At 45.3% G+C, this 25,189-nt stretch overlaps 1 long non-coding RNA gene across 1 annotated transcript; it reads left to right on the top strand.

The window, feature by feature from the left end:
• Window positions 1-854: 854 nt before the first annotated feature.
• On the top strand, window positions 855-24,154 carry LOC111815722. The gene is made up of 3 exons (XR_002820375.1): window positions 855-939; window positions 22,919-23,101; window positions 24,043-24,154. It is a non-coding gene; the product is annotated as an uncharacterized LOC111815722 (long non-coding RNA).
• The last annotated feature ends 1,035 nt before the right edge of the window (window positions 24,155-25,189 follow it).

Here is a 25,189-nt window from a genome sequence, read left to right as displayed (position 1 = left end):
ATAAAGTGACAGATGTCATCTATATATTTTACAGAAACTTCTACCTCTTGTTTATGCCTGTGTAAGCAAAGAGGGATATGACAAGATGAAGAGATGTCCTGTACAGGTGGCACATGAGAGCAGAACAGGTCTTCCAAATGATGGGGACCATAAAAGCAGTTGTCATGAGCCTGTGTACATTTGTCACACCTGTTTGTTTGCAAAGAAATTCCCTCTTGCAAATATGACCAGATCTTCAGAATCGGATCCCAAGATTTGCTGAGCTTGTGGCTCCTTTTCCTATTAGTTCAGGAAAGACTCTGGACATCTACATGGATTGCATATCTTTTTGTGGTTCTTCTGAGACTTTAACGTTTCCCCTGACTCTGTTATTCAAAATTAAAGTTTAATTTTTATATATTTTCACTTATTCTGCAAAAAAATTAATCTTATAGCATTACATTCATTGGCAGTGTGCTTTGGGGGGGAATAAACTCATGTTCTGCAAAAGGGCTTGGATATACAGAATTTCAATGCCTCAAATGATGTAATTTTCTATAATATTTAGCCTGCCATTTTTAGTTTGTTATTTGGATAATAGGAGACTTCGAAGAAAAAGCTAAAGAGAGGCTGATTTGCCTGGTAGTGTTTCTATTCTTTTGTTCTTTTGGAATCTAAAATTAACCAACATCTGCAGTGTCAACAAGGACTCCATATGGCATTCAAGTTTGTACTTTTCCTAAATAATAAATCTGAGGCAATGGGATCCAAGAGGCAGCCTGAGGTAATAATGAATAGAATTGTTATAGTTTATAGCACCTGAAAGTTTCAAAGGGTTCTTACAACTCAGACCTTATCTGATCCTCAGAACGATTAAGAGGCAAGGAGATGGGGTACTTCTTATTCTTGTTGGCCAGAGGTCCAGAGTGTCAATAAGACACAACCGCAGTCATAAATGGGGTACGTATGTAGCAGCATAAGTGTAGAGCCCAAGCCAGCAGGTCCCTGCCCAGCGCCCTCTGTACTGCATTACCAGCATCGAGTTATTGATATCTCCAGTAAAAATGGTGTGGCCTCAGGATAATGGGTTCTATAGGCAACTTCATAGGCAAATAAAAAGAACTTAGTACCAAAGCTAAACAACACATATACGTGTTTGATTTCCACAAGTTTAGTGTGCTTCCTTTGCTCAGTTCAGGTAGTAGGTGCTTTCTAGAGCAGATCATCTAATTGCTTTTGTGATTTTGCGCTCAAAAGTTTTCACCAAAACTTTCCTTGTGAACTTTTAATTCATGAGTCTTTACAAGTCATATCTAGAAAATTCAAAAACTTTACAGTAAGAGATGTTGCAACTAAAAGTCTTTTCTTCTTAATAATTTCTTCATAATTATTAATAAGAATAATTTATGGGGCTGGGAAGGTAGCTCAGCAGTCTAAGCACCTGCCTGGCAAGCACTAGGACCCAGGTTCGATCCCTGTACCTCATGCTGTGCTGGCCCTGGAACCCTGGGTGGGCCATGCCAGCTACTGAAACTGGGCATAGTGGCACACCCCTGTAATCCCAGTGGTGGGGAGACTGAGACAGGAGGATCACTATGAGTCTGAACTGCGTAGTGAGACCCTGTACCAAATAAATAAAACATTCTTGAAACAGTTTTTTAAAAAAAGAATATGTCTACCTGAGTTTCAAAACATTTTCCTTCAATTTAAACTCCTGTAAATTTCTGTATCATGGTAATCATTCAGAATTTCTAGGGCAAAAAAATAAGTGGCTTGAAGTTGGAGAATGGATCAGAAACTATGCACAGGCAAAGTAAGGAGGAGCCCATGGGGAGCAGAGATACATCAATAAAAGCGTGAGTAATGGTATTGCCAATCCTACTTTACAGAAATCTCTAGCTACGTAATTTTGCCATTTCTACTTTAAAATGCAATGTAATTCAATAACTTCCAGTTCTTGCAAAGTTCCGGCTTAAGAATTATAAGTGCTGGGCTGGTGGGATGGCTCAGTGGTCTAAGGCACCTACTTAGAACAAGCTTTAGCAAAGCGCAGGGACCGCGGTTCAATCCCCCAGCACCACATGCCAGCCAGCCCCGCCCCCTGGTGGGCTGAGCTGGCCACACACACACACACACACACACACACTCTAAATAAATACATAAACTTTAAAAAAAAAATCTTAAAAAAAAAAAGAATTATAAGTGCTGGCATTCTTGAAGTGAAACGCTGAGTTTGTAGTATCCAGAAGGCACAATTCTATCGAATATCGACAAGCAGTTATATTTCCAACAAGTGGAAACACAGAACCAAAAAGAGGAGACAGCAAGAATTTTAATCAAGCTTTGGTCTGGCATAGATGGGTTCTAAAGAGACTTCACCAAAGTGTATCCTTAGGAAGCATCTTCTATGAGTGGAAAACAGCCAAGACTTGACATTCAACAGTGCTGACAGCAGAGCTGACTTAAAACTTCAAAACAATCTTTGCCATTAGTTATTTGGATATGTCTCAAAAGAACTCCAAACAGAAAAGCAATATTTAAATGATACTGTCCAAGCATTCTTGCCATTCTAATAGCCTTCTAATCCTCTGTGTCCAGGATTAATAGAGTACACTGAATGTTCTGGAAAGATCATCTAACTCATGTGTAAGCAGAATGTTGTCTTTGCACACATGAACATTCCTGGCCCTGGGAGCCAGAAAAAGAATGACTCGGAATACACAGGGAGTGGAGTCATTGGGTCGAGTTGAAGAACTAGAGTAGTGAAAGAGAGGTGGTTCAGTCATTTGAGAAGGCAGCAAAACCTGGGAGGAGGGGTTGTGGATGGAGAAGACAGGAACTGTGGGTGACAAGGTCACAGGAACCTGTAGAGAGGTGGTGAGTGCAGAGGGGTGGCAGCAACAGCGTGCAGAAGGGAAGGCCCGAGGCAGCTGGGGTCCCTTTCCGCAGAGGTATTCTCTCCACTTCTGTAGTCAGATCTCATGTTTCATTCCTCTCCCTCCCCATGGCCACACCTCTGCCCTCCACTGCAAGAGGAATCTGTGTGCACAGATTCTTATTCATCCACTTAGTCATTTGTGGATTCAGGGACTGGTAATCGTTAGTTAGCAATGAATTCAGTGCTAATCAATCAGAACGGGGGTGATAGAAATGTATTCCTACTCACAGGCACAGGCCTTTTTGTGATATAATGAAATATTGTGGTCCCTTGGCTGTTCTACTCTTGATTAATGGACTGAAAAGAAAAATGTTGGAAGGGTTCATGCGACTCCCAAAAGAATCCAACTTTTTTCTGCCAGAGTGGCTGAAGAAAAAGCAGGTGATTATGTCTAGCCAAGTTAGCCAATACCTGTATTGCGTGCCTAGATTAGAAATCTCAATGATACATCCTGTTCTCTTGAAGTTCATTATTAGAAGAAAGAGGATGAGAAAGTTTTAGACCAGGCCTATCGTATATGACACAACTAGAAAGCCCGGGGCCTTTCTGTGCTTGGCATTGGAACATGTTGCTGCAATTATGATTATTCTCAAAATGAGACGCAGCTATCAGACAGAGACTATGGGAGAAACACATGGCTTTGCCAGCTGATGATGAGAAAGACCAAAGGCTTGACCATCCCAAACACCCAGTACCTGTATATTATTACCACAGGAAGAATCAGGTCTCCAAAGGTCATCCTAGCGGTTTCCAGGGAAGGTGGCTGGAGCCTGGGGCTTTGTCAGGCAAAGTGGAACATCGTATGCATTATTCCTGAGTCCTTATCCAGTTGGTCATGCCCCAGGATGGAATAATTGATATCACAAGCAAGTCAATTCTGAGTGAATCAACATGTTTAAAAAATGTTTCTGAGGGCCGGCCAGATAGCTCAGCAGACTAAAGCACCTGCTTAGGCAGAGCACAGCGACCGGGTTTGATCCCCGGTGTGCCATGCCAGCCCTACCCCCAGGGCATGCTGAGACAGCACTTGAGACTGGGCAGAGTGGCACATGCCTGTAAACCCAGTTCTTTGGAGGCTGAAAACAGGAAGATCACTATGAGTCCCTTCTACATAGACCCTGTAGACTCTGTACTAAATACATTTTTTTTAAAGTTTCTGAATATGTCTAAAACTCTGGGTGCAGAAACTTAAGTCTCAGTGAACAAGGCAGATTCAGACTAGAACAGAGGTTGGAAATTAGAAAAATGAAGAGGTACTATAATATAGTAGCAAGAGCTAGGCTGGTCATTAACTAGTTGTGTGTGTGTTGGTCCTTATGCCAATGTCTTGGTGGTCTCGACTTTAGAATGAGCATCACAGTGAAAGGAATTTCATTTTAGAATAAAGCTTCTGAGAGAGCCAAGAATATAGCTTAGTGGCACGAGTGCCTGCCTGGCAAGCACAAGGTCCTGAGTTCAGTTCCTGGTAGAGAGACTGGCAGACAGACAGACTGACAGAGACAGAGAGAGGAAAAACTTCTGAGAAAAACTCTTGTGGTATATGTTTACGTTCTCTTTTTCCCTCCTTACCCTTTTCCATTCTAGCTGATTCTGTCTTTGCCCCAGAGGAGGTTTGTAGCTGGATTTCCCTGCCTTTTTTCTCAACAAAGAACAGGTTTTGAGGATAATGGAAGACTCAGATTTGAAAAGAGCCTATTTTCCCAAACTAGAAAGATCTGCGATTCCAGACACAGCAAGGACATATCGGCAGCACCCTTTCTTATAGCATATACCTCCAGGAGGCCGGATCTTTGCCAAAGTCCTATCTTAGAAAACAGCAGAGGGATGAACCCCCAAAGACCCTAAATTTGGGACTCAGTAAGCTAGTGATGAGCTGAGCTGCCAGCTGTGCTACTTTTCCTAAAGATATCTGGTTCCTACCAGAACCTCAAAGCATAAGAGTTCACCTTCCAACAGCCCAGTAGGATTGGGCTTCCAAGATGAAGTGGAATTAGCGTACTCTAAAGCACCTCAGAAGCTATCATAGCGAGATGACCATTCACATATTTAGTTTGTGTCTCTTATTTATTGAAACCAAGCCCAAATAAATCTTGTTGGCATTGAGTGCACAAAGAGTTGCCACAACAGAGGTCACTGTTGTAGCTTTTTGTGAAGCGTTTTCAAATTTCCTCATTCTTCTCCCCTGGGTCACGTTGGCTCCTTAGATGCTTCCAGTGAAGATCTTGGCTCTTTGGGGGCTTTTTCGTTCCCTGATCTTCTACATTACATGGCTGTCTCCTGCCAGTGCTCTGAAATCTATGGTGACACTTCTTTCCCTAGCTTCATCACAAATATTTCCAAGAAATTTTTGCATTTGTATCTAAGTATTGTTTGTAAAGGAATCTGAAGAATTTTTAAAAAGTCTATTGGGGGTGTGGTGGCGCATGCCTATAATCTCAGCACTGGGGAGGCTGGAAACAGGAGGATCACTACAAGTCCGAGCTGTCTAGTGAGACCCTGTGCGCGCGTACACACACACACACACACACACACACACACACAGACGCCTCCTGTGTGGAAACTTCACTATCTTTTTAGAATTCTCATTTTAAAATTTGATAGGTCTTAAGTCACTCAGAGGATTATATGTTCCATGTAGACATTTGCTTTTTTTTTTTTTTTAAATGTATTTGGTTGATATAAGGGCTCACTTGTAGTGATCCTCCTGTTTTCAGCCTTCCCAGCACTGGGATTACAGGCACACCACCACGCCCATACTCTGTGGCCAGCTCAGCCCACCCGGGGGGCGGTGCTGGTGCAGCACGTGGTGCTGGGATTGAACGACAGACCCTGTGCTTGCCTAAGCTTGCCTGAGCAGGCACTTTAGTCTGCTGAGCTATCTCGCCGGCCCCCGCCATTAGCTTTTAATAAAGCCTTCCTGTTTCTAAGTAGCAAGCAGAAACTGATGAACAATACTAGAAGAGGCTCTACGTCCTTTGGAACCAAGACTCTAAACTGTAACCAGAGAACCTTGTAAATATGAGCTGGGGATTTTAAAATTTTGTGAGATCTTCACAGAATCATGAGCTGCGCGAAGACAACTCAGCTCAAGGTCAGGGACGCATATTAACTTTTGGAGAATGAATTGGGACAGATGCATATACATATTCTCATAAGCTGTGGTACCTTGGCAGCAGAAACTACGGGCCTCTGTGGGCCAAATTTGGATCTAGATGTGTGCTGTTTTGGGCATTTCTTAACCAAACATCATCTGTCTATTTCTTTAGCCTTCTCCAAAAATTAAGTCAGCTGGGAAAGACAGTTGGATTTTATTTATTCCTCTATTTCAATAGGCTTTTAATTAATAACAAGCAGCTTCTGGTAGAGAATTATTTATTTATTTGTTTTGGTACTGGGAATTGATCTGGTAGAGATTTTAATAAAGTTATTGAGAAAGAAAACCCTGGTTTTTGTGTGACCCCATATTCAGTTCATGTATTTACTATAAAAATAAATCCAAGTTCTCTAAAACTAACAACTGAAATAGTATTGTCTAATGAACTGATACAGGCTTTTAACTTTCTATCTTTCTTTCTTTCTTTCCTTCTTTCTTTCTTTCTTTCTTTCTGAGATAGGGGCTCACTGCAATCCTCCTGCCTCAGCCTCCTGAGTGCTGGGATTACAGGCATATGCCATTATACCTCGCTTTAATACAGACATTTAAGGTAGAAAACTTTTTTTTTTTTTTTGCAGAGCTAGAGATTGAACTCAGGCCCTTGCACTTGCCAGGCAAGTACTTATTCAACTGAGCTATCTCCCCAGCTCCTAGAAAATATTCTTTATTTGACTTCTCTTTCCAGACTGGTGTAAGGATGAGTTCCAAGTCACTGACTAAATAAGTATTTTAGAATATTAGATTAAGCAATCTTCTTCCTTGTGTTTCAATCAGCACATGTTCCTGTGAATTTTGTGTCCACTGTGAACCCACTGAAACGTGCTTCCTCCTACTCAGTGCCTGATCTTGTAAAGGTGAGGATCCCACCTATGTGTCCATGCAGCCCCGTTGGCACTGAACTCGTCACTGGAAAATTCAGGGTGAAAATTAATAGAGGCTTCCTTGGAGGAGTTCCAGGCCCATGAAGACTCTAAACTAGACTGAATGCATTTAGAGTGGATCGTCAATTCAGTGAGAGATTAAGGATCTCTTGATCACGCACTACTTTCAATTTCCCGCCTTCTTATAAATGGGTACAGTGCTGCCGTTTTGAATATATACCGGTGAAACCTTAAAAAGTATCATTTTCTAAAGTTCATCAATTATATGTGTATTGCTATCAGATTCATATAAATTTTATAGGATACCAGCCCACAGGCCACCTAGATGGTTCCAAAGGGTTATTATTCCTGGCCTATCTACCACATGCTTTTCATCCACCCATTGGAAACAATCATGGAGCTAATTAAACTTTCATATGACATCTGCATTAAGAAATACAAGCCAAAGGGGACCAGGGAGATGGCTCAGTGGAATAAGTGCTTTCCTGGCAAGTGCAAGGGCCTGAGTTCAATCCCTGGTTCCACAAAAACAAACAAACAAACAAAAAAAAAAACAAGTCAGGGCTAGGGAGATAGCTCAGTGGAATAAGTGCTTGCCTGGCAAGTGCGAGGTCCTAAGTTCGATTCCTGGTACTGCAAAAAAAAAAAAAGAAAAAAGAAAAAAAAAATACAAGCCATGGGATGACAGGATGGTGCAGCATTTCTCACATAGCCATCCCAGTAAAGCCTTATCAAGTATTTACTGTCTGTTTCCTATGTGCAAGCCACCATGATGAATTGTGTCCAATATGGTAGGGCCTAGTTTCAGAGTAGCTACTATTCTAATGTGAATTTTTATAGTTGGCATTTGTAAAATATGATAAGGTCAACAGGAATATTGTTAAGTTTTGTATACAAAAGATACTGTTAAGGGCCAGGGAGATAGCTCAGCAGCATAAGCGCCTGCCTGACAAGTACATGGTCCTGAGTTTGATCCCTGGAACTGCACACACACACACACACACACACACACACACACACACACACAAAGATAGTGTTAATTACTAAGACTGATTTGGCTGAGAGGCCTATTTATTTGTTGTGTTATTTAGCTACACATTAGCCAGGGAGTAAAAGTAATTTTCTGTTTGCTATATTTTTTAGGTATTATATATTTATATAATTTATTCCACATCCAGTGTTTACTTTATAATCAAAGCTTATTAATTTTAGGTTTTTTGCTATATTTTAAACAATACCATGTAAAACAAAAACAAAAATGAGAAAGAACCCAGCCCAGAAGAGAAAATGGAGTTTAGTAGAGGAACAGAAGCAGATTAAAGGGGAACATGGGGTTAAGTAGGGAAGAAGGACAGGATTTGTTGTTTCTTTTCAGGAGGAAAAGTGAGTTACATAATGTCTTGTTTTGCTTTTGGTGTTGCTTTGAGCATCTAGATGAGTACTGTGTACAGTATTTTTAAAAACCAAAATCAGGTGAGGAAATGCAGCAGACACGCAGTCATAAAGGGACGTGCTGAGCAGGTGTCTGTCGCAGTGGGGACCTTTGCTTTTTTTACACAGAAGCATCATACAGTAAGGAAATGTCGGGAAAAGAAGCATGGATTGATAATAAGTGGTCCTGTAAAATACCGACCTAGTTATTATTAGGAACTATGCAAATTTCAACCAGGATACACACAGAGTCATGGTAGCCCATCCAGGTTTCTTGCCTACTCTTTGACAATGAGGCCCATCAATGAAAACATGAAGAACCAGAAAGGATCTAGAGGGGCTGGGGAGATGGCTCAGTGGAATAAGCACTTCCCTGGCAAGCGCAAGGGCCTGAGTTCAATCCCCAGTTCTGCACAAAATAAAATAAAAATAAAAACTCCAGGAGCTGCCCCATGACTGCATGAGGCTTTGGGGGAACAGCTAGACACAAACCATAACACATAACAGAAAGGATCTAGAAAGCCCACAGAAGTGAGAGGGTGTGATGATTTTACTGCAGTGGGTAAAGCACTGTGGAAGAGGGAGTGAACAGGAACACAAATACATTTTATGAAAATGCTCACTTTATATAATATACAATCAGGAAAATTAAAGGGGAGACGAAGCCCTTGAACTTTGAAAGAAGTTGTCTCAACATCTAAAAAAAATGCTACTCTTGAGTTATAAATACACTCGACCAACATGTGAACCAATAAATGCCGCAGGGATTTGGTAGCTGCATAGAGAAAAGTATGCATAAGGAGTTGATGAAGGGAGTTAGAACTTCCTTGGACAGACCCCTAATTTGTAAAGTGAACAGATGTTTTTATCCCTCCACTAGATAGGTCTTTTTTTTTTTTTTTTTAGATACATCTTGATTTGTCTATCAGAGTAGTTTTCTAAGTGAAACACAGGCAGTCCTACATTGCAACACTCCAGCACAGCACCTGGTGGGATACAGGCTTTGACTCTGCTTGATTGTTGAGTCCCTTTTATACTTCAGAGAAATGTCCTGCTAAAAACTAATACTGTTGGCCTAAAAATGTCCTAACACTTAATTTGGATGAGGAAGTTATTGTAGTAATGCAGATAATTTTCCTGAAGAAAGAAACACATAGAATGAGCAGTTGTTGGCAGTGGAATATTAATGTAAAGGATGCAAGCCTTCCTCAGTTCCACTGTGGCTTCTCATATAGCGGTTCATTCCTTTTGTTAATTAAATTGCCACAAATAAACAAGGTCAGAACAAGACAGACAGCTGTCATAATAGGACAGTTGGATATTGCTGCAAACCCATATTCTTTAAATATGGGCTTATTATTTATTTAAAGACAGCCTGAGAAGAACAGGGGAAAGGGGGATAAGATCCGCCACTTTTCTGTGGCTTGAACAGCTTAGCTGCGGTCAGGCAGAGCATGGCCCTTGCAGGTAATCACCCGCAGCCCTCTGTGACGGCAAGTGAGTGAGCGTCCATTCATCCTTGTTACTTGAGCAGCCCTTTGGAAGCCTCAGCGTCCCCCCACTGCCCTAAGTGGCTCCTGAGAGGCTCTTGGGAAGCATGGTCATCTGTGTTTTATTACATTTTCATAAAAAATGGATTTGGTATACAGTGTACAGATTTCATGTGTATTTACTACAGAACGATGCCTGGAGTCCCAGCCTTAATTTAGCTCTTCAGCTAATTCAAAAAGAAACATAAAAATTATCCTTCAAATTTGAGATTTTTACTTAAATGATTGGCAGTGGCCATGGGTGGTCGCTAAGTTGGTGCTCCTCCATGAGGGTAGTGATTTTATGTTATTTTTGTACCTGCTTCAACCAGCCCAGTGTGGGCAGACAGTGCTTCTGGAAATGATGGCTTGTTGACTGGAAGAAGGTGTCACTGGGTCACTCCTTAATCCTCCTCTTCGTTTGGTCCATGAAGACACCTTCTGATCCCTGTCTTTATTCTCCTACTCTTCATGATGAAGTTGGAACCCAAGCTTGTGAGAGGAGGGAGTGATAGTTATCTGATGGTGTCCACTTGAGTAAGGAACACCGAACTAAGTTGGATCAGCAGAGTTTGAGTATGGCAGAGGGGATTTACTGAAGACAGAAGCCCCACACTAGGGTAGCTTGTCACCTGCACAGTATAAAGGGGAAATGAAGAATGAAGGCTCACTTCTGTTTCATCAGAGAGGCTCTGGTCTCTGCCTTCACCTTGGGTGTCATCTTGGGCTGCAGCTCAGATCCTTCAACCTCCTATTGCAGACCCCATGGCCTCCTGATAGAGACTCACACCGGACACTGCAGGGAGCTCAAGGCCTTGATTGAATCTTTTGGATCTCCAGCATTCAGACAGCTCTGCACTCTTCCACACCTGACTGTGAGTTTCCACTGGAAGCCAATCTTATAAATTATTAGATGTTTGTATATCTTACATTAAATCTGTTTCTCAAGTACGTACTGACTGATACCCACCCACAGACACAGCTATTTATTTTGTGCTAGCCAAAAGCACAGGAAGTCCAATTTTCAAGCCCAACCGTTCAAATAACTCTTCTTTCTGACCATGTGGTGTGCACTGGATTAGACTGCACCATGGGTGTGAGCCTGTTTCCAGCCAGGTTCAGCTTCTAGAGTGGCTGGTGCTAGTGGGAACTGCGCTTCCTGCAGCCTGGCTTGGTGTAGAGTTCTGAATTCATGTTGCAGCAGCATGAACCTTCGAGAAGCCCCTTCCCTTTCTCCAGTCTCACTGCTGATTCAATAAGCATGTTAATGTAAGTCTGAGGAATACGTAAATGCATGAAACATAGTGGCTGGCTTCTTTACACGCACACTTTATCTGAGGAGATAAAATGCACCTCCAAAACTGCTGTTCAAGACGGGGTGGGGGCCCCACCATTGCTCTTTTCTTATTAACTGCATTCCAAGCAAGAGGAATTACTTCCTGCTGCAATAGTAAGGGAGAAAATACAGAAGAGAGGGCAGTTGAACTTGGGATTAAAGGATGATTAAATTTCATTAAACAGAAAACGGGGGAGGGCAGTTCAAGCAAGTGACAGGGCAGGCAGAGAGGTGTAGAGCTGGGAAACACTGCTAGTTTGGTGTGGCTGGACAGGTGGTTTGTGTGAGTGGGCAATGGGAGACAGGACTAGAAACCTGCTTCTCCTATGGCACACAGTAGGCACTTTAGAACTTAATGTCTGCTCTGGACAAATGAGCTGAGGAAATTAGGTGGAAGTAACCCTAGCATGGACTCCAGGGTCTCACGTGTCACTGTGTTCCCAGTACTCGGATTCCCTTGAACATGTCACTGGAGAGATCTGTTGTCCTCAGCTGTCACCTGGGGGAAATGTGATGATCCCTATGCAGTTCTGAGAGTTAACAAGACAAAATGAACAATGACAAGGACAAGCCTCAGAAAAGGAAAACTGTCACACCCTGACAATTGGACAGGATTGAATATAGACTGCCATGAAGTAAAGTACTCTTGGTAAGGACAAATATGAACACCTTTCTAGGGTTTGTACTGTACAGTAATATAATTCCTCAGTAGGTAAGAGAAGACTGGGGAAAAGCCAAGACTGTGATTACCTAGATTAACCAAAAACACAACAAACTCACTGGGGATGTAGCCTAGTGGTAGAGTGCTTGTCTAACACATGCAGTGCCCTATGTTCCAGCCCCAGTACTGCAAAAGAAAAAGAACAGAACAGCATCACAGATGGACCTGTGGAGACAGACAGGTTGGAAGTAGGTGTTCAGTAGCAAGTGAAAGGCCACTGAGGGCCCTGTAGTGAAGCTGAGAGAGGAGGCCTCCCAGAAGGAGACTGAATGGAGGCATCCGGCGAGCCCCAGGAATATAACCAGACAGCAAAAGACTCCTGCTGTCCTTCCAGTTCCACACTGTATCCTCACTCCAGTGCTCCTGATCCAGGCGCAGGCCACTGATGCAGAGCAGGAAGAACTCTTTTCCTTGCCAGTCTTACCTGGAGCCAATCTGCATTGGCAGCCAGCCACCAGGACAGGATGGGTGTGCCTTCGCAACAGCTTCTTGGACGAGGCTGCCTCTTTTCAGCCAAATTTCCTGAGCTCTTAGATTTCAAAATGGATTCAATCAGAACAGCCTCATATTTCCCAAACAAAATTTGGTGTGACAGATTCTCCTCTGCAGATCCAAGCCAGGTCAGCTGCCTGTGGAGACATCTCATCAGCAGACCCCAGAGTCTCTGGTTTCTTTTGGTGGTTACACTCATGTTAAGAGAAGGCCACCAGGTGGACAGACCCACCAATGTGGCACGGCTATCAAAGCTACAGGGAGGAACAGCAATCTTCTGGAGCCTTCCTTGACACTCCTGATCAGAGCCACCTTTGTCACCTTGGGGACAGAGTGAGCTTGGTTCCTCCAGTGCAGTAAGCTGCCCGGGAAAATCTGGGTCAAACTCCTGTGAGTGAAGTAGAGCCTGAAGGACTCCGCTCTGTCTCAGAGTCACTCCCAGACATCTGCTTTCTAAGCAAACAACAGAGGCTTTTCCTCAGGAGGGCTCCGAGGCAGTTGCAGGAAAGGAGTGAAAAGGGTAGCTGTAGTTTTTTTTTTTTTTTTTTTTTTTTAATTTTAAATTACAGTACTCTTTTTTTTTCTCAAATTTTTATTATTTATGTGTGTGTGTGTGTGTGTGTGTGTGGCCAGCTCAGCCCACCAGGGGGCGGGCTGGCTGGCATGTGGTGCTGGGGGATTGAACCGCGGTCCCTCTGCTTTGCTAAGCTTGTTCTAAGTAGGTGCTTTAGACCACTGAGCCATCTCACCAGCCCCTAGCTGTAGTTTTAGAAAGATGCAGGGGTGTGTCTTTCTTCACTGTAGACACCTACTGCTTATGTTGCCTAGACAGAGTGATCAGAGGCCAATTTTAGGTGTCTCTGGCAAACCCTGTGCTCCCTCCTCCCACCTGGGCCACCTTACGGAAATGCAGGAGTCAGTCACAAGGGACAGGTCCAGCCACAGGGAAAGGCGCCCAATACTGCAGGGTGGAGCAGAGCTGCCACTCAGTGTGGGGCAGACACCTAGCATCACTCCACAGAGAAGAATTAGAGAAGAATGACACTCAGCTGGGCTGCTGGAAAAATTTGAGTGGAAAGCAACAGCTGGTCCAGGGAAATTCTTCTGGCCTGGAAAACAGTATCCAAACACTCTCCTTGAAATCTGAAGGTAAAAAGTTCTTGTCATCTCCTTGGCAGCCTGTCACTAACAATCTTCCTTCAGAAGCACTGGCAGGCACTCCTGACATGTTTCTGCTACCACAGCATGGATGAGTTTTAGAGAAATGTTTGTGGGAGCAGAGAGGCTGACAGTGTTCAACTACGGTAAAATAAAGACAGAGGTTAGGCCTGACTTCCTTCTCCACGTTGACTGGCACAGAGCAACCCTGAGTATTCAGCAAGTCCAGCATTACACAGCAAAGCAGCCACGAGCAGGATCGGCACTGATTCCTAACATTCTGGCACGTAGCCGGGAGGTGGAGGTGTTTGGAAGCTCAGATAAGCCCTGTCAGGACAGGCAAGAGTCTGAGCCTGCAGGTTAGAGATCTGGGTGTTGAGGCATCAAGGTCAAATTAGGTCTCTGAATAATGGGGACAAAGCTGCTCTCACAGATTCCCAAGAACATAGATTGAGCAGTTAGGAATGTATAGATATGTCCCCCAGTGGCATAGTGCTATGTGTTTTCAGTATATGATTTTTGTAATGATATATGCACAGTAGACATTTATGTACCAAGTGAAATTATTTTTTCCCAATGTAGACTAAGATAAAAGTTTTTAGAACATTTTTTAAAAATCACCATTGGGGTGCCGGGGAGATGGCTCGGTAGAATAAGCAGTTCCCTGGCAAGCGCAAGGGCCTGAGTTCAATCCCCGGTTCCACGAAAAAAAAAAAAAAAAAAAAAAAAGGAAAAGAAAAAATCACCACTGGTAGCTTATAGAATTGGGAACTATAAAGCAAATCCTTCTAGCTCTGTGGGATACGCTTTAGGGCCCACTATGGATGTCTGAAACTGAAGACAGCACCAAGTCCTACTGTACATCACAGAGTACTCCAGTAGTCAGTCTGATAACTGAGCAGCTCAGAGGCTAATGAGAAGGTAGCATACACAATGTGGATATGCTGCACATAGGGATGGTTCACATCCTGGAAGAGATGGAGTATACAGCACTGTATTTTATCATGTTCCTCTGAATAATGTGGAATTTAAAATTTATAAATTGTTCACTTCTGGAATTTTCTATTTAATATTGTCGGATCCAGTTGACCGTGGGTAACTAAAACCATGAAAAGCAAAACACTGGGTAAGAGAGGATTACTATGTAATAACCCATCTCTACTCTTCAAGCAAGAAAACTTGGGGGCATTTAATTGGACGGATAAGATTTGAATCTTCTGTGATGCGTCCAACATCATTTTACTGAAGTGCAGTTCACAAGCAACAGGTAGAAAGTAGAAGACTGGCAAGAGCGTATCTGGCCTTCCTCTGCATGAACTGCTGGGCTGGAAAGAAGTCTCTCTTTTCCCTTCCACATAACCCCAGCCTGCTGAGCTCACTCCTCACCTACGCCTTCAGTACCTTACGGGCTTCCTTTCCTTGGCGTTGTCTGACACATGCTGCTTTGAGGTGGTCCTTTGTTCCTTACTGGTAAACCAGAAGCTCCCCAGCACTAGGTCTTGCTCCCCGTAAGCCAGTCTTGCCTGCAGACAGGGAAGGTCTACCAACATGGCCACTCATGAGGCTGAGGCCCCTGCTTTCCCCAGCCGCAGTCCCTTGGAGATGGGGCAGCTGTCTAGCTGACTGAACTCAGGTGACCATCCGGCCACCTGGGGCAAATCAGCCCGCTCTTCACAGTGAGGAATTTTATCACAGTCAGATCAGACTCGCAGAACAGAGTCCACTGGGAGCTTTTAAGTGACTCATCGATCTGTTTCTTCTCTCTGCTCTCAAGTATTCTTCTTGGCCTTCTCTTTCTCGTGCTTATTTTCTGTAACCTAGTTGGAGAGGCTCAAACATGGAAGAAAATCTTCCATCTTTGCTGTGTATGTTTTTCACAGGCTAAAATAAAACAAAACCAAACAGTAAAATACATTGCACTGTCCTGGCTTTGCCCTGAGAGTATCTACGGTGGGTAGGGCCATTGCCAAAAGACGGAGCCCAGGAGCGGGGACGTGGTGGTGACCGAGTGCCTACCAGCAAGTTTCAGAGCCCCTTCTCTGAGCTTCCTCAGGTTCTATAGGCCCAAATTATTTGGATCCATTTGGGGTAATTTCTTGGCCTAGAATTGTCCCCCAAATGCTTTTTAAAAATGAATTGGCTGTATTTAGCAGAACAGTGTTTTTAATAGCTTGGAAAATGATATCCAGATGCGCAGCACAAAGGCGGAGGCCCTTCCCTCTAAAGCAGAGCCGGCCACAGGGATCCTTAGCCCGCTCCCTCCCAGCTGGACCATTGCCCGGAGTCCTCTGGGGGGCTACCTTGGGAGGCCGCCTGGGAGCTCCAACTGGCTCCAGCTCCAAGGAAGGCAGGCAAGCCATCTGGAATGCATCGTCTGGCTCGGCTGCAGGCTGCCCAGGCACCCTGACAGCTTTCTGGGTCCTGTGAGGTGTGGGTTTCGTCCGCCAGCCCTCTCCAGAGACCTCCAGACTTCTCTCTGACTCGTTCCAGAATCGGGATTCCACAGAGGCACAGTTAGACCCGCTAGTCACTTCCAAGTTTGGCTTTCTCAGGTCAAGGACCAAGGTACACTCTGAGAGACTCTTTCCAGCAACTTTTGGTCCAGGAACGAATAAAGAAGGAGAATATTTTCAGCAAGAGCCCCCTCGCCATCTCCCTTTCTCCTCTGTGCACTATCCAAGCCATCCACTGCAACCTTGGTGATTGGCACTTATTTGGGAAGGAAATTTGTCCTGTCTCAGGTGCTGTGGGGAGGCGTTTAGAAGAGACATCCCGGCTCTCCAAATTATCTCCACACCATGCAAGGTTTCCTTGGGAGAAATAAGAAGATAGGATCTGTGAGGGGGGAAGGGATTAGGAAGAGGCTTAGAATTATTCTCCAATCTGTAGAAAAGGATTGTTTCAGTGTTTCTTCTTTAAAACCATAAATCTCTACAAGTTATTATAGATTTATTGCAATTATTTCTTTAGGGTGACAACCATTTTGTTAGTCTGGAAAAAGTACAGATTAGTGCCTTATAAAGTCTAAAATTCTCCCTACTAACTTGTTTCTACTTCTGATTGGTTTCATTTCCCCCAAATTCCTGGCTGGAGGAGCAGATTCCAAGTTAACTGAATCTAAATTAAAGGAGCCTACTGTCTCCTATTGAGCTCCTTTTCTCGAATGGCTAGAGTCAAAACAATACTAGCGTTACCTCCCGTGCTCTCTCAAGCATGTGCTGTTCAAGCCTAACAAGTCTTAGAGCAAAGAGGAGGTCGTCTTGTCCCATTGCAGAAAACCTGAGCAGGGGGAGTCCGCTGAGCACCGGGGGTAGGACTCTCATTGCTGCCCCTCCTCCCCTCCAGGCTCTAGGCCCTCGCCTCCCATCCCCAACTCTAACCTTCTCCTGGATCCACTCTTCCTCTTGCTCCATCAGCACCACTGTCTACCAATTCTTATTCGGAACTGCTTAGCAACTCGGTCTTCTTCCAGATCACCTTCCATGCCACAGGAGGCCTGCAGGACGCTGCCGCTGTGGGTCTTGGGTCCCGGAAGGGGAGCACTTGCCCTCAGTAGGATCTCTTTGTGCTGGATCTCCCTGACAAAATGCAGCAGTGTGGAAAGGTGCGGTGGAGCTGGGAAACTGGCTAACACAAAAGCTGGCCCTGGGAGTGCCAGGGGCGGGTAGACAGGCAGCTCAAGGTCAGTCTCAGCTTTGGTTTTTTACCCAGTTGAGCCTGAAATCCCCAGTTTGTCAGGGCAAGATTAGCTCCAGGGAATTTGAGAGGCAGGCAGAGCCCAGAAGCCCTGATGGAGCTAGGAGGACAGCTGTGGGTTGCAGGGCTTAGCCAACCCCTCTGAGTGTAGGTCCACACTCCACTCCAGGAATGAGGACTCCCACACAGGCATACACACTGCGAGTGCACCATTCAGAGCAAAGTTTCAGTGTCAGAAGATGCAAGGCAAAGAAATGGAATGTCAGACAGTAAGGTCAAAGTGTTTGGTGAACGTGGAAGATGGCCAAAGAGCTGCAGCTCGGGACCAGGGCATACACCCCTCAGATCTCTGGCTCTTTTACCACCAAGGGCTCTGGGGGAGTCACAGAGACACGAGGCCCTCCGGAGTGGGCACCTGGCTGTGCGATATGATCTCGTGGTGGGTGAGTGGGCTGGGCCGGGTTATTTCTGTCCTGGCAGGCAGGGCCAGTTCTGCTGGATTAGAGAAGGCAGAGGAAACAGCGTGGACACCGGTCTGCATCAGCCATAAAGGAAAACATGTTTATTATTAGAATGGCACCGCCCTGGCATCCTGGGCACTGCCTGCCTAACATGGTGGGGAAGGTACTGCAAAGGGAGTCTGGCAGTTTCTGGTCTGCTCTGGCTCAAACCTGTAGCCAGCTGCAAACCCTGGGTGTATAGTTTCAGGAACACCTGGGCTCTGGCTTCCCTGTTTGTGAAATCAGGAAGTTGGGCTCAAGCAGTGGTTTTCAAAATCCGGTCCTGAGATTGGTAGCATCAGTGTCACCTGACATGGAAATATTCTCATTATGTTTCACTACAAGAAAGGCAGATTTTCAGGCCAGACCCGGACCTATGGAATCAGAAACACTGGGAGTGGCACCCAGCAATCTGGGCTTTAACAGGTCTGCAGGTGATTCCAGTGAGCAACAAGGCCTGAGGAGAAATGGGCTAAATACTCGCCAGGTCTTTGTATGGGTCTGTTAGGAGAGCTGATGCCAGTCTGCCTGCTTCTCTGTCTCTGTCTCTCTGTCTCCGTCTCTCTCCCTCTCCCTGTCTGTCTGTCTGTCTCTCCCCCCAACCCCAGCAAGCCTCCCACAAGCCATGCATAACTTGGCCAGTAAAACCCCCAGCCGTCTATCCTGGTGGTTAGAAATCCCCGCTCCCCCAGCAGGTCTCAGCTTTACCCTCTTTCTCCTCAGCCCGTCCCTAATCCCAGAACCTGCTTCTCTGCAAGAGATGCATTAGCGTTCTAGTCACCAGGTGGCAAATTGTGCCATAAATTCTTGCCTCCTCTACCTCCTGTCCAATTAGCCAGAGGTAAGATAGGAGGATTTACTCTTTCCCGCAAGCAAGGTCACAACCCACAGTGGGCATAGAAGCCAGCCTCCATCCCAGCTCTCTGGTGGCTGCTGCAGCGGATTGGCTGACAGGCAGATGGCTCTGCCTGGTAGCAGGGATTTCATAGGCAAGGCGAGGGAGGGCAACCAAAAGGGAAGAGTAGCTGTGTGAAGCCTGTTGCCTTCTGGTTTAAAAAAAAAAAAATTTATAGATCTATTTATAACTTGTCTTGCTCTACAAAGGATTTGAGGCGGCTGGCTGCCTTCTTTGCTGGAAAATCCTTGATGCCAGAACTTGGCACCTGATACCACAGAGTTCTTGGCCCAGAGGAGGGGTCCAAGTCTTTCTTGCTCATTCACACTCTGTGGAGGACATAATGGATAAGCCAGGCAGCCTGTTCTAGAATATTCTTCCTGCTTGTCTTCACGGAGAAAATGTAGTTACCATGACCTGTTCATGTTTTCAAATGGCATAACACGACTTTACATTTTTACAGATCACATAAACAAGATTCCCTAGGAAAATGCCCAACAGCTCAGTCTGAGAAGTGGTTGTCAAAGGTCTTATATAAAGGGACTTCTTCAGTTTTCTGTGGTGATCTGCTCCTTCTAGGGAGATGCCCACTGATCAATTATGAGTTGGATGGATACTTAGGAGCTGGCTTGGGATGTGGGTACATTCAAATCGGTTGATATGTGTTATATTCTTAGAAGAAAGCCAAAACCACAATGAATGCTAATAATTCAAGAATTACCTCAATCTCTTTCTCTCTCTGTCATCTCTGTTTCTCTCTGAATAAGCATATCCAAGTCCCCATTAAAATATCCCCAAAGGAGATGTTAGTACTTTCCTGTTGTCCTCAGGCCAGCAGGCTAGCAGAGAGAGCCACAAGCCATGCTTTGGGCTGAGCTTCCTTCCTGTACAAGGGGTCATGCTCTGCCTTTCAGAGACTGTGGGCCCTGGACTTCACACAGGGCTGCCCCCTGGCACCAGCTGGGCTAGTTTGGACCCTACTGTGCCTATCACAGTCACATCAGTGTCACTAATCTGCATGTAGGCACTTGTCCCTGGCCTTGACATTTACTCCTAATGCTCACTGTGGAATCTGACTATTAACAAAATTTCTGTTAATTGGAAGAGCCAAGAGTGCTGGGGAGATAGCTCAGTGGTCTAAGCATCTGCCTGGCAAACTCAAGGATCTGGCTTCAACTCACAGTACTGCATGCTGTGCAGACCCTGGAACCCTAGGCATACTCTGCCAGCCACCAAAACTGGGTGTGGTGGTGCATGCCTGTAATCCCAGCACTGGGGAAGCTGAGACAGGAGGATCACTAGGAGTCTGAGCTGCATAGCTAGACCCTGTACCAAATAAATGAATAAAAAAAAATTTTTTTTTTTAAAAAGCCAAGAGCAAAGACTGGATAACATACTTTAAGAGACGAACCCTGCACCAGATGTAAGACTTGTCATTAAACTATAGAAATTAGAATTGTGCTATCAGTACAGGGGTACATGATTATACCAGTGAAACAGAGAAGAGGACCTAGAAACACAGCACACCTCTGTACATGTGTGACAGAGAAGGCATAAAAATGGCCAAAGGGGGCGACAGTCCATTGAATAAGTGCAGCTGGAAAGTTGGTATAAAAATATAAAATGGATCTGTACCATATACCTCCCCAAAGGAACTTTAAAAGTAAAAGATGCAATTTTAAATGTCTTTTAAGAGAAACTATAGAATTCAGGATAGGACATAAAGTCTCAGATAAGTAATAAAAGAAACTGGGAAGGAAATGATTCATATACTTCATATTAAAAATTTAAACTGATATTCATCAGAACGTGTTAGAAAGTCAGTCTAGGAAAAATATTTGCAACATATTTAGGTGGCCATAGGCTAGTTTTCAGAAAATATGAATCAATAAGAAAAAGTGAGACACACTGAGAAGTGGACAAAACAATCACATGCAGGCATTCACAGAAAAGGAAAAGCTCAAATAGCCAAAGAATAGTTCAAAAAGCATGTAGCCAGTCAATAACAAGCAAAACAAAAATCCAATCTACAGTGAGGTACTTTTTTCATACCTGTCATATAGATAAGAATTTAAGCCTGAAAATAACAAATTTACTAGAAAAAAAGTGGGGCCCTTCTTGTAACCTCTGGGTATGAGTACAAAATGCTAAACAACTTGGCATTTCCTGGGAGAGAGAGAAAAGGGGGCAGGACTTACCACCCAGAATTCTGCTGTCACATATATTCACCAAAGATTCTGTCTTGTATATGAATATGTATGTCTATCTGTATGTAAACAAAAAATCTAAACAAGGTCATACATACAAGAAAGCTTTGTGTCTACTATTCAGAATAACCTACCTAAAACCAGACATGGTGGCACACATTTGTAATCCCAGAACTCAGAAGGCTGAGACAGGTGTGTCTCTGTGAGTTCAAGACCAGGCTATCCTACATAGTGCGACTCTGTCTCAAAACAAAACACAGAATAACCAATGCAAATAGCCATCACCATGAAATGATTATATAAATTTTGATTATGTCCCGAGCTGCGGATATAGCTCAGCAGTACAGCCCCTGCCTAGCAGATGTGAAGTCCTGAGTTCAATTCTTAGTATAAAAAAAAAAATAATAATATTCGTTCAATACAATACTGCATAGCAGTAATAGCTACAAATAAGTAATAGCTGCAAAGGAATAATAACTACACACGTCATTATGGGTGAATCACAAACATGGAATGAACTAAAGGAAAGAAAAATACTGTTTCATCTGTATATAAAAATAAAATCCTGGAAAATTAAAAAGATATTGTTTAGTGACATGAAGTGATAATAAGAAAGGGGTTGAAAAACTCTTGGCTTGGGAAATCCACAGGGGTTGGTGCACACCCGAGGGCTACCAAGCCCTCAGGGAGCTCTACCATCCCAAGGCCTAGAGGAGACAGCTGCTTGGGGGTGACCCACTGGGAGTCTGGTGGCTCGTGGGGAGGGAGCACAGGAGCAATTGCTCCTCATTTTGCCTGTCTGCTACTGTGGCTGCACTTGGGTAAAATTCCTTAGGGAACCAGGAATCAAGGGCGCCCCAGTGCAGCTAGAAGGGGTGAGCGTTACGGGCACGGGGCAGGGAAGGTGGAGAAGGGACCCGGAGGGGCGGGTGGAGGTTGCACAGCGAAGTACAAGTGGGACATAAAAGGCAGAGGCCTCACAGCACACAGTTCAGCGCCATCACCGCCAGGGACTGGAAGGGTGGGAGCTAGAGTCAGAGCCAGACACGCGGGAGCTGCAACGGTGTTGGCGATACTCTGTGCCTTAAGCTGGGCTCTGGAGTTACAGTGCTTGTTTGACTTTTTCCGATATGTACGCATAGATGTATAGTCATACGCAGATACCCGTGTCATAGAAAAACTTCGGGAAGTTGATGATGAGAGGAAACAAAGGCGGGCTGGAATCTGCACTTCACCACTGACTAGCACGGAGGAAGCAAATCTGTTAGCTTCTGTGATGAACCCTGCAGGGGCCTGGGAACCACTGTCCCCAGTGTCAGCTCTCTGGGTAGGCTTTATCAGGCATGGCCTCATCTACCGTTCTCGTGTGGGGGTGAGAACTCGTTGGCTACCCTTCCTAAGCAAACCTTTCCTCTCCTCCAGCCTCCCTCTCCAGGTCTGTGTTCTGCTACTTACTCTTGTCCAGGTTCCCTTGTCCCGCCTGCCCTGACGTCCTTGACCTCCACCCTTCCCCTCCTTGGTCCTGCCCCTGGCTATGTGCTCTTCCCCTCCTTGGTCCTGCCCCTGGCTATGCGCTGTGCCCTGTACCTTGTCCCATCTTGTCCTCCCCTGTGTCAGTCTCCCTGGCTGAAACCAGGTCCCTCCAGGAAGCCCAGCACAGCGTCTCCTTAGCTTCTTGTGAACCAGCTGCTAACAAAATGGAAATTCCACTCTCAGCATGGAGGCTGTCACCCAGTTCACTTGGGAACACAACCTCCCCATCCCTGGGAGAGCCATTTCAAGACCCCAGCGATGCCTGAGAGCCCAGACAGCACTGAGCTCTCTGCACATTGTTTCTCCCTGTACATGCACACTGATGACAAAGCTTAATTTAGAAAGTAAGCCTTGTAAGAGAGCAGTGACAATAACAAAACCATAATAATACACTATAATCAAAATTCATATGTTACTTAGAAACATACGAATTGTTTATTTCTGGAATTTTCCATTTAATATTTTCAGTCCACAGTCGGCTGCCAGTAAACAAGGCAGTAGGAAGCTCAGCCATGGATAGTGGGGACTGCTGTGTTGTTCAGTCTTTGAAAAGGTGTTTCAAGCAGGCTGATCACTGCAGGCAATATAACAAGACCCCTGGCTCAGAAAGCTAGGGTAGAGTGAAGTCTTATTCAAACTTGAAACATACAGGTACGTTTCTGTCAGCCTTTGCATACGCAGCTGAGGTTTTTGTGTAAGCCTGAGTCCCTTGCTGTCTTTCTTGTATCGTTCAGTTTTGTTAAGGTGGAGCAAGAGCACAGTCACTTGAGAAGCCCAAGGTCACCGAGCTTGCAGCGGGCCAGGGACCAGCGTCTTTCTATCTCTCAGCTCGGCGCCAAGTGGCACAGTGTCCTATAAATTTAGTTGAATTGCACAGAGCTGCCTGGCTGGGCTCGGGGGAGGCTGGGATGGGAACAAAGAGGATGAGTGGCCAGGTGTGGAGAGCCAAGGAAAACCTGACCCCGGCTGTCACACGGCCCTTGCTGGTCAGGCCGGGGCAAGAGCGAGTTGCGGTTTCGGGAACAAAAGCTTCAACCAGCATGGACTCTCCTTCTGTTACTCCGTCCTCTGCTAGCAGGTGGGGTGGGGAGCTGGGACACGGATGGGACAGGGCGCGGCTTTGGCCTCCCTGCTTACCCACTAACAGGTTTGGTAGATTCCAGGGAGACAGTCAGAAGACATACATGTGCTCGTGCGTGTGTGTGTGCGCGCGCGCAGGCGCTTGATCTTTTCTCCACCTAGAGCAGGAACCGCAGCTCATACGGAGAAGAAAGGAAAGTGTTTCCAGGTGAATGATGGCTCCCAGCTTCTCGGTGTGCACACCTTGCTGCAGACTTCACTGCGTACCATAAGTACTGTCTTATTCCCCCACGGCACCGGCATCTCCCAGGCTGCAGGGAGACTGTGCAAACCCAACACCCGGAGCAGCAGCCTGAGCCCCAGTGCTGGCAGCTCGCAGTGGGAAGCTCGCAGTGGGAAGCTCACGGGCTGCGCAGGCAGGGACTGCAGGGCCAGGCCTGCTGGCGACAGTGGCTGGGCGAAGTGGTGATGGAGACATGCAGGCCCCTCTCCACTGCTTTCCTATCTTCCAGCCTGTCTGCGGATCCTGATTCAGGACAGCTGCTGCCCGATGGGAAAAGAAGGACGATGCTTGCGTTCCTGATGAGCGTGCCACAAGGACTGGTCATTTATTTCCGGCTAGTAGGACTTAGATTCTTTTTTTCTCATTTTATGCATTTGGTACAGGGTCTCACTATGCAGTTCTGACTCCTAGCGATCTACCTGTTTTCAGCCTCCCCAGCACTGGGATTATAGGGATTACAGCACTGGGATTACGCCTGGACTCAGTCACCAGCTCAGTGTGCCCCGGGAGTGGGGTCAGCGCGGCATGGGGGACTGGGGATCGAACCCTGGTCCCTGCACTTGCCAAAGCAGACACTTAGGGACTTAGGTTCTTGAGAGATCTGCACTGCACAAAAGTCATTCGTTTCATCACAGGGACGTGAAAACCTGGCTCAGAAGCTCAAAAGACGCTCTAGAGCAGCTTCCAGATCCCAGAGAGGCTCAAGCTCTAGCCCAGAGAGCTCTGGGGGTTGGCCAGGACCACCTGGCTCATTGGATGGTCTGCTTTGTCAAATTTTTTTTTGAAGGACTGAAACATCCTAAAAGTTTGCATGAATTTTACACGAAATAAAGAGCAAATTAACAACTAGTTCTCCGTCACTAGTTTTGAAACACTGTGCGTCAGTAGTTCACTAACACATGGGCGGCATCTACCTCAAGAGCTCTCTCAGGCATAGTACATAAAGGATGGCCTAAATATACAGTGAACATTTACATTCAAAACATTTATCTTCCCCAAATGGCTTAAAACACCATAGTGCAGGGATCCACGCACACCATGGTTTCTAGTAGCACAAGTCATAATAGCTGAGTCCTAGAGACAGCCTGTGCATCCCTCGACATACAACTGGGTAAAGAAAATGTGGATCCGTATGTAGTGGAATACTACTCAGCTACAAAGAAGGACAAATGGGAGACATTTTCAGGAAAATGTACGCACCTGGAAAATACAATGTTGAGTGAAATAAATCAGATGCACATGCTTGGAAACCAGAGGGTGTCTCTCACTTGAGTGAGGCAAAGCACAAACGTGCAGAGAAACAAAGGAAGGATAGAAGATGGGCTGGGTCCAGGAGACTAGGAGACTAGGAGACGGGTTGGGCCCAGGGAGCCAGG

Source organism: Octodon degus, unplaced genomic scaffold (genome assembly GCF_000260255.1).
Source record: "Octodon degus isolate 3935 unplaced genomic scaffold, OctDeg1.0 scaffold00020, whole genome shotgun sequence".
In the NCBI taxonomy this organism is placed as follows: Eukaryota; Metazoa; Chordata; class Mammalia; order Rodentia; family Octodontidae; genus Octodon; species Octodon degus.
This window is presented reverse-complemented; position numbering and strand designations above follow the sequence as displayed.